The sequence below is a fragment of the Condylura cristata genome, unplaced genomic scaffold (genome assembly GCF_000260355.1).
Source record: "Condylura cristata isolate star-nosed mole 26May11 unplaced genomic scaffold, ConCri1.0 scaffold00016, whole genome shotgun sequence".
Taxonomy (NCBI): domain Eukaryota; kingdom Metazoa; phylum Chordata; class Mammalia; order Eulipotyphla; family Talpidae; genus Condylura; species Condylura cristata.
Window position 1 is genome coordinate 43,819,138 of NW_004567117.1, and position 13,606 is coordinate 43,832,743.

A 13,606-nucleotide genomic window follows, 5' to 3' on the forward strand; every position below is an offset into this window, starting at 1 on the left:
TAAAGTAAAAGCACAAGATTGACTAGGTTAAGTAAGAGATGTTTTGAAGATTTACAATTTAATGACTATAATTTATAGTTTCAGGGGAAAAGCACAGAATGTTCTTCCCAAATGACAAAAGGAGGATTTGGTAAAAGCCAACAACCAAGATGAACTCTGAAAATACATATAGATACTTCCTTAATTTGATAAAGGTTCTATAGCAAAAGCCAGTTATAAACAATATAGCTACTGAAGGAAATTAGAATTTCATTGAAGGAAAAAGTTAAGAATGTATTAGGACTAAAAAGTGTACTGACATTACTTGACTATCCCCAAATTTCAACATATACAATAAGAGTATAAAAATAAAGTTTAAATTACTGGGGGAAAAAATCAAACTGTCATTACAAGTCAAAAGTAATTGCCCACCACAAAACCCAAGAGAATCAACTAAGAGTCATAACAAATACGAGTGTAAGGTGGTGACATAAAGCTACAGGCCAAACTCAGTTATTAACCCATAAAACAGCAATAGTTCATGGAAAAATAATGAAAAGATGCCTCAGTTAGCATTCACTATCAAATTGTGCAGACGGATAAACAAGACAAGAATGTCCAAGATCTTGATGGAGAAAATTACAAGATGTCACTGGAAAATGGAAAAATTCTAAATCCAAGGAAAGACATGTTTGTGGATAAGAAGTATTTTAGAAATGCAAGTTAAGACTTTGAGAAACAAAGAATATCATGGATGATCAGCCACTGTAGCCACGAGGAGACACCACACACCACGTCTTGCCCCATCAAGTTGCAAAATGAACAAAGGCTGGTACCAACTGAGGTTGGCATGGGTGTGGGGAAGCCGGGACTCCCACCCTCTGCTGCTAAAAGTTTGCTGACAGCATCTGTCAGTCCAAGACGAGCAGCTCTTTGATCCAGTGCATTCACTCTGAGAAGTCTTTTCTAGGAAAATAGCCCTTTCCACGGTGTTCGGTCACACCTCTCAAGCGCGGAATATATAAGTATTGTGTTGTAAGCCACACTATGAGATCTAGAAAGAAGGATTGAAACTCACTATCTACGCAACCAGATGCAATGTTAACTGGAAGATGTACATTCATTCTGGAGAAAATAAATTTATTTGTAGAACATGTTAAAATGAAAGCCTTTCACTTCATCACCACGTACTGGATATCATCTGCTCTGGGGTGATCTCTCTCAAACTTCTGACATGCTGGGCAAAGAATGCCCTTAGAGAGATAGATTTATGGGATAGATATTCTCTGCACAAATCTCCCGTTTATATGCTTTTCACGAGGAGTTAAGGTAGGGGAGGAAGGAGAAAACAAAAATGAGTCAAATTGACTATTAGAGTTATAAAACTTAAATTTTAAGAAGGGGAAAAAAAACAAGGCAAAAATAACTATGATATAAAGCTGCATGAAGTGGCCTTAAGAGAGTAATCACATCTAGTTGGTCTTCATGAAGTAGACAGCATTGGCATGACCTGGGTGATGGCTAGAAATCTGACAGCCTGGGGCAGGCTTCGGAAAAAGGGAACAGGCAAGCCACTGTGGGGGTACATCACTGAAACAGGATGCGCCAGGCCCAGCCAAGGAAGGAGGGGGAGAGAAGGCCAGCCTCAGAGGCGGTGTCTGCATCCTCGCCAGGAAGGGCCACCCAGTGCCAGTCCCAGTGCAGCAGCCACTCTATGCTGTCAGAGGAGGCTGTGTCTGAGCCTGGAAGACATCTAGCCTGGAAGGGCAGGGAGCTCATGGCAACCCAGTCCACCCCTCCCAGCCTCCCCTCCCACCTCCACGAGTCTATTCTAAACACGGAGACTTTAACTTGTCTGAAGTCTTTTCAATTCCCCAAGAAGGATATTACATTGTTCTTTAACCACCTACCAGGTATAGACTCATTTTAGATTCTATCTGTGAGAAAACAAAGATCTTCTAACGCAATTAACCCACTTCTTTCACAGATGAGGAAACGGAGGTCTATTTCTTGGTAAAATGAGGAAGAATGAAACTTAACCATATAATTTGCCTTGGGTATACCATCACTTGTCTCCAGCATTATGTAAGGAAAGGTGTGTTTCTTTTTTGTTTTAAAAGAATTTGCTCTGAACGCCAACAAGGAATAAATGAGTGTGGCATTACTGTGGCAGCTATGATAAACTTTAACTCTTTTTGACAAGAGACCCTCTGAACTGCATGGAAAGTGAACATCTTGCCCCAGGTGGGTTTATTCTGTAATAAATGCATTATTTTTTTGAACCTGGCTTATTTTCAACTTCTCCTTTAAGTTCAACCAAGCAGACAGTTGATTCTGTAGGAGGAAGAAAAAAGACACACGGATTAGAAATGTGTGAAAGAGATTAACTCTGATGGTGGGCTCAGTTTCCATTTGGGAGCTCATGGAGAAGTTAAAAATATTTCTTTCATTGAAAAATCAAAGTATTTCGCTGAAGAGCAATGACTCTGGATTAGGCTAGTAAAGAAATAAAGGATGAGGTGATGCGTGGTAGCAGGTTTGAATGAAAATAAGAATCTCTCCCTTGTCACTAGGGGAGTTTTACTTCTCTCAAGGATCTTTGAAATCTTGAAAAAAATAACAGAGGTTATAGAACCTCTCTTGTCTACAAGAACCATCTTTATTTCCCCGCGAAGAAAAATCCAATAGTGAAATGCATATTGATTAAACGCAAAAGCAGAAAGGGAAGGAGATCGCTGAAAATGATGTTGGCAACTGAACAGTCCATAACGCCTTCCCCACTGATGCTCACTGCAAAAGGTAAGCGCTGGGCACCTGCCGGCCGCAGGAAGTGGGTCTGCCCTGTGCCCTCCGCCTTCGCTCTGCAGAACTGCATCGAGGGAGATACGGAGAAGACGGCACCGAGCGCGTGGGCCAGCACCCACCGCAGCCCCTCGGGCCTGCTGCCCCGGCGCCGCCACCACAGAAGAGCGTCGGAGTCTGGTCTCCGAAATGACACGCTGGGCCGTACGCACGCGCCGGGGCGAGATGGATTCTCACGCGCGAGATCACAGGGACCTCTGCGTACCAGCTACCCTGACCCTCTTCCAGTAACATGACCGTCATCTACTGACGATCATCACCACGCGTGCTCCTTGATGTCAGCTGCAGCACCCACCGTTCAGGCAGGGGTCGTTGCCCCAGGCCCACTAGGATCAGTAGTTGAGTCAGAGGGAAGCGGCCGCTGGCTGCTGGCAACTGCGTCTCCCTGTGCGTCTCCCTGTGCGTCTCCCTGTCCGTCTCCCTGTCCGAGTAGAGCCCAGAGGGGCGCGGTTGCCTCGGGGAAAGCGCGCCTGCCTTTTGGGACATGTCTGAGTCCACCTCTCCCATTGTCCCTAATACTACACCTTCTCAAGAAGCGTTTGGTGATCTGAGTGTTTATCATGAAGATACCTGTATTGAGTAGCTGCTGTCACGAGCCAGTGTGTCTGGACCCAAGCGCCAGGCTCCGCGGTGGGAAAGCCAGGGCCAGGTGAGCCGGCGGCCTCACGCCTCCTGCAGAGCTCTGCTCTCGGCTCCCACCGCGATGCTCGAGGGCCTTGGGACAGCTGAGGGAAGTTAGGCTTTAGTAAATGCGTGCTTTAGGAAACAACACCATCTGAAATAATACTCAGGTCCCTGGAAAAGACGACTCCAGCAGTGGCGACTCCCCTGTTCCTCCGCTCCCTGGCTTGCTACCGTGGCTTCTGCTCTCCTTCCCTTCCAAAGTTGCAGGAAGGCAACTTTCCTTGACAAACGGCTACTCCCCTTCTTGCCGATGTTCAGGTTGCTTCTGCACCAGCAACCCCTCTGAAGTAGCTTCCATTAGTTTAGCCTGTTGGATTTCAAGATCTCTCAGGAGCCTGGTTCACTCACACATGTTCTGTGAAAACGCAACAAAAAGTACCTCGTGCTTAACTTCAACACAACAGAGCATAACGCTGCTGAGCGAGCGAAGCGGCCACGCATTACGCCAGGCGGAGCCGGGCGCCCAGGCGAGGCATCTCAGGCCCAGCGCAGCACAGCAAACTGTCTCCAAGGTGCCACGCAGTAACCACAGGCTTGGCAGTAACGTGGCAGCGCAAGGGAACATCCTGACACCAGAAAGGCCCTTTTGTGTTAGCCTCGAGTTAATGCAAACACTGCATCCTCCACAAAAAGACAACCACAGCACGGACTGAGTGAGGGTTCTGCGTGCAGGTGCCTGTTAAGCTAAAGAAGTCACCTTGACCCCTTTAGTGCTACTGGTGTAGGGCCCAGCCCCTGCGGTCTGGACCCCTGTGGTCACCCAGCTGGCCGTCTCAGAGCTGGACCCAGGGCCAACAAGGGAAGTCACGCGAGACGGAGCTGACGCGGGCACAGCCTGCTGGACACTGCGTGCTGGACACTGCGTGCTGGACACTACGTGCTGGACACTGCGTGCTGGAACGGAGCCTGGGCGGCCACCGGCGGACAGAGCCAGCAGCTACTGCTAGCCCCGTGGCGGGTCCGGCAGGCAGAGGGCTCGCGAAGTCAGAAACGAGAAGAATTTGGGTTCTGGTCCTTTTATAATTTCCAAGGTGCCCTGGAGAGGTTAACCTCGGTTGAATGCAGGACTAGCAGTGACAGGAGATCCCAGTTTTGTGGGATTGGCATAAACACAATTAGCAAAATTAACCTGTGATCCTGCCTCCCTACGCCAATGAATCTGAATCCCTGCAAATGGTAACAATGATCTTTTTCAGGAAATTCGCCCTCTTCGTGGTATTTCTAAGTGGGTGGGATTCGGGCACATGCAGGGCTGTGACTTCAATGTCAATTCGGAAGCGGCGTGTCCCTCCGTGTCCTTGGTGCCGACGCGCCGCATCTTTGTGTCTTTATAAGCACATTGGAGGCTGACATGGAGACTGTGTGGAAGAAGAGAAATCTAGTAAATTATTTAGAAGTGAGATGCTTATCATGCATAACCAGGATCCGTCCGGCAGGAAGACCTTCCCGGCACAGTCCGAGCGGGATCGAGGCTGCAGGAATCCTTAAACATCCAAAGCTATGGAAGAAAAATAACCCCAAAACCAGCAAACCCCATTTCAATAGGAAAGCTACCTCACACTCTAGTCACATGGCAGCCGCTCACACCCACTCGGGTCTGGAACACACTCGAACTCGTAGCCAAATCTCCAGAGAGTGTTTCAAGATGGAAACAGAAGTGACCACCAGACGGTCAGAGAGAAGCCACTGGAATCCTGTGCGGGGCTGTCACTTGTAACCCAGGCGTGTACATTAACTGCTCTGTGCCCCCCTCTCTCATCTGTAAGGGGGGCGGGAGTGAGGTTAGGACCCCCTCAGAGAGGGAAAGGTAAAGTGCTAATAAAGTTTCCATAGCTATTAGTATCACTATAAGTTATATTCAGTTACCCTTGAATATTTCATCAGGTATTAATTTAAATCAAAACTTATTTTAATATTTTAACTGAGGTAGATTATAGGTGTTTGTGAGTAATGGAAGAATCACACGTAAGTAGGAAATAGTGCTACTTAAAAAAAGTATTTCTTTTTGGGATGCAGACAGAATCCTGATTCTGGAAACTGACTCTGCACCAATAAACCTGTTTTGCCACATAAGCGGAGGGGGTGGGAAGAGGAGGGGGGAGATGCCCTATTATTAGAGGAGGCATCTGAGGGAGGGAGAAGGATGTCACCCTGGCCACAGGAGAGGTGAGGCCTGCCCTGGGCCCATCTCCATGCCATAAACCAACCAGCATGCCCTGGGCCAGACTTCCTGAAGGGGGCAGGGAGGACTCACTGGTGAGCAGCAAGGTGAGTGTTTGGGGAGGACCAGGGAAGGAGAGCCACCGGCCCCTGGCCTTGGCAGGCAGGCTCCCGGAGACACGCCCCCTTGACCTCCCGGTACCCACTGCCCAGACTGGGTGGGACATTGTGAAATTCAGGTCTCTCCTGCCTCTGCCCACTGGCCCTGCCTGGCCTTCCTCCCAGCGTGAATCTCGACGTGTTCTCCAGGGACTTTGCAGGGGGCTCTGCACACCCAGCTCTGGGCCCTGCCCTGAGTGTGAAGAGCAACAACATGAAACATGTAATGATCTAATGTTAAGTTATATTAAACAGTGCTTTAATGTTAAATCAACAAGTATGCACAGCAATACAAAACAAAGAAATATGTAATACACATTACAGTGGAATTAATAAGCAAGGGAGTGCCTTTGTTAACATTTAATTAATGTTACTATAATACTGTGTTAACCAGGTTTATAAATGCTGTTAAAAACAGCAGAACTACTGGAGCTGCATTGCCATTGTACCTAAGAAAAGTTACACAGGAGGTAACGTGACCCTAATGGGAAGAAGGCTTTGTATATTCTCTAAAATTTAAAAATATGGGTTCAGCTGACGCAATTCAAATAATGTCATACAATCCCATCACTTTAATAGGTTCATATTTTCAGATAAATTAACTATTGGCAGAAACATCTTTTCAGCAACCTATAAACCATTGAAGTTTAGGAAGTAAAAAGGAATGGCATTTATTCTGTTGACTTCCATTGATTTAGCCTTTTGAGGTAAACAGAATTTTTCTTTAGTTTTCTTTAACACACAACAAACACTCATGCTCGCTCTATAAATCCTAGTAAAAACAATAAAATAGAGCACATAAGCCACTTTGAATCAAAGGAGATATATATCACAATTTTGGGGTGTTTTATCTTTGTCCTTTTGTAGGCATGTAGATTTTTGTGTATGAAGTTTAACCCTTATTTTTAAGTGGTTTACAATTAATTTGGGGATCACTGCCCCTCAGGTCTCTTCTATATTTTATGTTAAAAATATACAAATCTCTTCTTCCTGTGATATTACTTGCAAAATAAAGAGTTTCCATAGAATTCTGCAGCTGTCATGTGGCAAATGCAGACACCCAACAGAGAAAATTTCAGGAATGTTACAAGCTGGGTGTTAGACCCTCAGTGATTTGCAACTGGCCTTCTGAAAGTATTTATGCCAGAGAAATCATCAAATCTACACAATCAGAACCTTTTTTTCCCCTACTGAGTGCTTAACATTTTCCAACATTGCAATGACCAGAGCAATTTGCAAGCAGGATGGTTGAGTATGTCACTCAACCCATTGATTGGTCACGTGAGATGCTGGATCCAGACCCCTCTCTGGAGCAGGAGCCTTGGCTGTCTGGGGAAAGCCACTCCCCTCCCAGTGGGGGTCACTTTCTTCTCAGGACACACTGAGCCCTGACAAGACAGGACACGAGCACTCTCCCCTAGTAACTTCTCTACACTCTGTGAGCTTTCTGTAGAAGGAAGAGAAACAGTGGATTGAAAGATTCCTACAATCAACTCAGACTAAAGGAGGTGCATTGTGGCAGTCAAGCATCTACTGACCTTACTAGTGCAATAAAAGCCCTTCTGGCTAATGGTGCCAACGAGGCCCAACATTATCACGAACACATCTCAGTGTCCAAAGACAAGAAATCATGCTCACTGCCACTGCACTGGCTTTTTCTGGTTTTTATTTTAGACTTTTACAAATCACTTACCCATAGGAAATCTGAATAGGATTAACAGAAGTTGAACTTCTACTAACCATAGGTAACTGTTGGTTAGGTTGGAAAAAGAAAAATTTATTCTTTTAACGACACATTTACAATTTTCTAGATAGATACATGAAAAGAATGGCAGTTTTCCTATCTTTATCTTTTTTTTTATTACAAGATGATGTGAGATATAAATTATGCTTGAGTATTCTTTGTTGTAGTATTGCTTTTTGAGGGTGAGTAATGATCTCTACCAGGCAAAATCAATTCAATCACCTCTAAGTAGCAGAGGTGACTGAATTGATGTCCATAAGTCCTTAGTTCCTGGAAGAAGGCATAAAGTAATAAGTGTGAACACACACACCTTGGGAAGTGGCAATCTGTGTTACCTGCTAGCGAGCTACTTTAGACAAGGTCACATAAAAAGTTAAGATTTATGATGCTATTCATTTGTGGTAAGAGTCACTTAACTTGGTTATAAAATTAAAATAATAGGTCTAACTAAGCTGAAAGATACTTAAGCTCTCAAGTAGTAAATACTTATGTGTCTGGGGATCCACATTAAGAAAAGGCGACAATAATTCTTGACTTTGTGGTGACAAAGAGTGCCCTGTAATGACGACAGCGAAACAAGGGACCACGTTACTGTCATTCGTTACCCGTCTAAATACATGAGATCACAAAGAACCATTTCTTACCCTGAAGTTGTAACTCTGTCCATACAATCAAGACCCCTGTAACAAGAATAGCCGAAGCCTGAATTCTGACTTGAGAGGAGTGTTGGAATTCACCTCTGTTCCTTGAACCTGCCGAGAACACCTCCCCTACTGTGTCACAGCTTCCTTGAGCCGAGGGCCAGTCTTGGTCCTCCTTCACTGGCTGCAGGAGCGGTAGGCACAGGAGAGGCCATCTTACTAAGTGAGGAGTGACAATTAGACGTAGAACACACACATTTGGGGGATGGCAACAGAAAAGGAAGCCAATTAAGAAAACAGAGAAGAGTTCAAAGAGATAAAAGGATAATATGGTATTAAGGAAGTTCAAAGAGAATCTAAAAAGAGGAAGCAGTAATCAATGTCAGATGTCTCCGAGAGGAAAAATTGATCAAAGATTTATAAAAGACAATTGGATGTGGTAACAGAGAGGAGGAATGAACTCCTCAGAGTCGAGTTCAGCCGAGCATGAAGTGGAGAAACCTGAAACAACATGTAATCTCTGCCCTCTAGGAATTTACAACCCCACTGGAAGGACAAGATGTAATCAAATATAATAACACTTATAGACCCGGCATTTTTAGAATTTCAGCAATCTATCTTTTTTGTTGTGAAAAATCATCTACCAACTCACAAAACAAGCAGAAAAATAACTATCTGACTTAGAGAATATTTTTGAGATAGTCAAGCTAACATCAGGAAGATTTGTAATTAAGCTCCTATGGTCTTCAATAATTAACTGAGAGTAACCTTTACTTATTATATAACCTCTGTACATTAGTAGTTTAGGATCTATTTATTCCTTATAAAAGTAGTAATAGTACGCTGCTTTATTTACAATTGAAAAGACATGGAAACAACCCAAATGCCCAAAAGTAGATGACTGGATTAAAAAATATGGTGCATATACACAAAGGAATATTACTCAGCAACCAGAAAAATAATAATAATAAACACATGCCTTTTGCAGCAACATGGATGGAGCTAGAAGGGATCATGCTTAGTGAAAGAAGCCAGAAAGAAAAGGAAAAATACCTGATGGTTTCACTCATAGCAGGAGTATAAAGGACCAGGGGAGAAAATAATAATAATAATAATAATTAACAACTATATGCCAGACATTTTTATGGGGGTGGAATGGGGAATGGGATTAAAAAATGGGGGGGGGGTGTAGAGTGCCCTGGACTGTGGTGATGGCACACAGGTGATTTGGTGATGGGAAGCCCATGGGTAATGCAACAGAGATGGAAAAAGGCACAAAATGATGTAAAACTAAATTATTATATTATTTTTAAAAAGTAGTAATACAGTAGTCATTTTAAAAATACTCTCTTAAGGCAGAAAATATTTCAGAAGGATGATATTATTTATCATCAGATGTTAGAATTTTATAGCACATTTCCCTCAAAAGTATTTTTCTCTCTGGTTTTCAAAGTTTTTATTTTTTCTATTTCCTCCTTTGAAAGACAATGAGTTCCTACTCATGACTCATATTCATTCATACCAGTCATCTTTACTCCTTGCAAAATTAGCACTGAACAGTTTCATTTACCTGTAAATACTGGAAATACATAGTGTATATACATACCCATATGCACACCCCACAGAGACTAGGGAGGACTCAACTCCTGGGTTTTCGAGTAAGAAAACTATTAATTTGCTAACTTTTGCAACTCAAGACGAGAAGAAAAGTCAGCCAAAAAATAACGAGGAAGATGCCACTTAACTTCTCGGCAAAGCAAATGAGTTTCATCAGCAAAACGTCTCATAAATGGAGTGTGGTTACACTTTCCTGTGCTCTCTTCTTTGAAAATCAAAGCTCTCAAAAGTTAGTGACTGATAGTTACATTCAAGCCCAATAGAACTTCAGAAGAATGTATTGAAGACAAGGAGTTTGCTTTTATAGAGAAAAATAACTGCAATCTAATGTTTGCAAGTAGAGTAAATGACCAAGTCATTTTTTTTTTCTGAATGTTCTACTTCTCTCAAGAAGTAGAGAACATTTTTATATTCTTTTTTTGTTTCATTTTTATACCTAAATTTTATACCTAAATTGTCGTGTTAATAACTACTTGGGAGAACCAAAGCTTCGGATCTACGAAGGTCTGGTCTTAGCGGTCACCCAGGTAGGGACCTGCAGCACAGCAGCGGGAAGTCATCTTCCGAGCAAGATGCGCATGTGGGCTTTTATCCTGGAAAGAGTCCCCAGTATTAACGCTGCTACAGAAGTGGATGAGTCAGAACCATTTGCATCAATATATGCAAACCAGAAACGCCAATAAGTGTGTCAATGAGTCAACCACAAATTTAATATAAGATAATCATTTAGAGTCTTAAAATTTAGCTTTCCCATGTGAACATCAGGATGCCAATGGCATATAATCACCTTTTCTCTGGAACTGCTATCTCCTCATCAATATTTGAACAATCTCTGGTGATTCCCATGTTAAAAACAAAGCGGCATCCGAGCCTGGGGCCCTGCAGTCGGCCGCCCAGTGTTCTCACCTGTTAATAGGTCTTGAGAACACTGAGTCTCTAGCTGGCTTTACGCCCCACTCGTCAAGATACTGAAAAATGACCTCTGCGTCACAAATTCAGCATTCATGAATACACATGCATTTGCACCTTAGTTAAGAGCACCATGGGAACATTCAAAGCTACAAGCCAGACGTCAGGTCGTGAGAGAACGAGTGTTCCGGCTCCGTGCAGGGAGCCACTTCTGGACCGAGAGGCGGTTCTGGCGACAGGAGTCAGGTGCACAGAGGTTGGGCTGGGACACAATCCTATAACACTGCTATGACAACGCTTTGTGCCCTATGCTCCAGGTAAAGGTCATGTGTCATCCTATGCCTGAAGAGTTCACTCCATGATTCACAGTGATGCTTGTAGAAAATACAGTCCCCACAGAAGACAGAGCTGTCTTTTGTTGTTGTTTTTCTTGCTGTTTGCTGATATTTAATGCACAGCTAGCGCACAGAAGAGACAAGCATTTGCCTGGCCATTTATTTTCATCTCAGGGGACAGAAGGACAGCAAACAAGCCAGGGTGTGGGGGTGTGTGGACAGAGTCAGAGGCTGGGTCCTTGAAGGAGAGATGTGGACACAGAGCTCGAGGCCTGGCCAGGGTAGAAATACCACGGACGATAAACTCAATTTCAGTACATGGAGAATCCCCACCCTGGACTGACGAGAGCTTTCTAATTTGAATTATAAATCTACTTTGCCAGTTTCTACACATATAAGAAAGGGGTAATAAGATTAAGTCTGGCCTTGTAGGGAAGCTGGAAAGATAAATGAGGTAATATTTCAAAAAGTGTGAAAGTTATTAGATTAATCCAAGATATAAAAGTGCTTGCAAGATGGCCCGCTCATTCTGAATTGACCTAAGAACAGCACCTACGTCACAAGCAAGGCCTGGCAGTGTCTGTGGGGCTGGTGAAGACCGACCGAGGGGCCTCAGGGCACCTCCCTTGCAGCACGGCATCCACCAGGCACCTTACGAGTTTGCGGGTGTGCACAGGTGCACACAGGTGTGCTGAGTTACATGGGAACAGACAGCGGCCTGCAGGCATGCAGCCACCCTTGGCAGGGCGGGGTGTACAAACGCTGTTTTCCAGTGTTTGCAATATTGTTCACAAAGCAAGACAATTACAGAAGCTTACAAATGCATACTCATCATCTTCAGGTAGTTTAATGTGAAGATGGAATACATCATCGTTTCAAACATTCTTATCTAAAATTTCCATGTTGGCAAGTATTTTGTCCTTGACTTAACATATCAGATTATCATAGATATAAGACTGACAGCATTGAAAACAGAAATTTAAGAAGTTTAGAAGGGCTTTCTGTGCAGCAGCTTGCAGAATTGCTAGGGGAATGTGCTGGAGCAGACAAGAAATGCTAGTTTTATTTTGTAAAATTGGCAATCTAAACATTTCAAGAAATTTGCCTCTGTTCTAAAAGTTCTTAAAGCAGTTACAACATTAGCTTCATGATGCCTCTTTCAAATGGTACAACAAAAAATCTCTCTCTGAAACATTGCCCACGTGTCCACATATCTGTATACACGGGAAGAAAAGGCAACGGGGGTCGAAAGCGCGCAAATGCAGCCAAGCAGCAGTAACTGGATTCAGATCAAGAGTCCACGGATATTCACTGGCCCCCTTTTCTGCATTTTGAAAATCTGCATGAGTTTGGAGTAAAAATGACTGATGTGACCCCTACGTAGTTTACTGCCAGCTTCATATAAAATATATACTACATGAATACAAAATAACAGGTTTATATTTGAATATATTTCATATATATTGTAGCTCTCCTGTATTAGAATGAAAGATGTGCAAAGGATTATTTTCTGACATGAAAAACATCACATCCAAGCCTCACATTGCTCTTCTATTCTTGGATCCGACCGTACTTCATTCCCTGAAGGAAAGTCATCATTTGAGATTTTGCTCAGCTCCTCACCGCCACGCTAAGAAAGCAGCCAGTCCCAGCCATTCAGGGACGTGACCTCTTTCCTCAATCACTGCTGTCCCAGGTCCTCCCCCATCCTGGGGCGTCACCCCGTCTCTGGACTGCCTTCCTTACATCCACATTTGAAAAATGTTAAAACGAACAAGACCTCCACAGTCCTGCTGACCTCAGGGGGGCCGCCCTCTGCCCACCTCTTCCACCCGCCTGGAGAAAACCGTCTACAATGCAGCTCCTGCTTCTCACTCCTCGTGACATTTCCAAGTGGCTACGACCTTCTGGCCTCGGGATCCCCCAGGTGGACTCCCTGGGGGCACAGCAGTCCAACTCCTGCATGCAAATCTCCCCCTCAGAGTCTGCTTCCAAGTTGCTCTGAGGACCCTGGGTGTGGGGTCAGGCCATCCAAGCAGCAGACGCTGAAAGGAAGTTCCCACCAGAGCTGCCTGTCAGCAGAGGGCAGGGACAGCGCAGCCCGGGACGAGGGGCAGTGCAGTTCTGCACGCAGCCTGCTCCTGCCGGAAGCCAGAGTGGCAACTGCCAGGGCAGGCACAGGCGGGAAGGGTGATGAGGGCACGGGGTCACAGGTGTTGCGGGCAGGGCAGGGTTGGCCTGCCCTAGCAAGGCGGGCTCCAAGTGAAAGGCACAGGCCTACGGGCAGCAGAGGGCAAGCAGCAGATGCCCAGGACTTAGCCATGGAGATGAACAGAAGAAAACGCTGTGGAAAGAGGTGACTGACAGTCTCCACAGCAAAGTAGTAAGAAATGTTTCTCTCAGAGACTCTGATTCCTTGATTCCTTCTCTTGTCTCCTTTTTCTCTGCTCAGATCCACCCTCCTTCTGGGTGGGGCAGGGAACCTGGAACTTCCCCTTTTCCTAGGGACCCCCCCC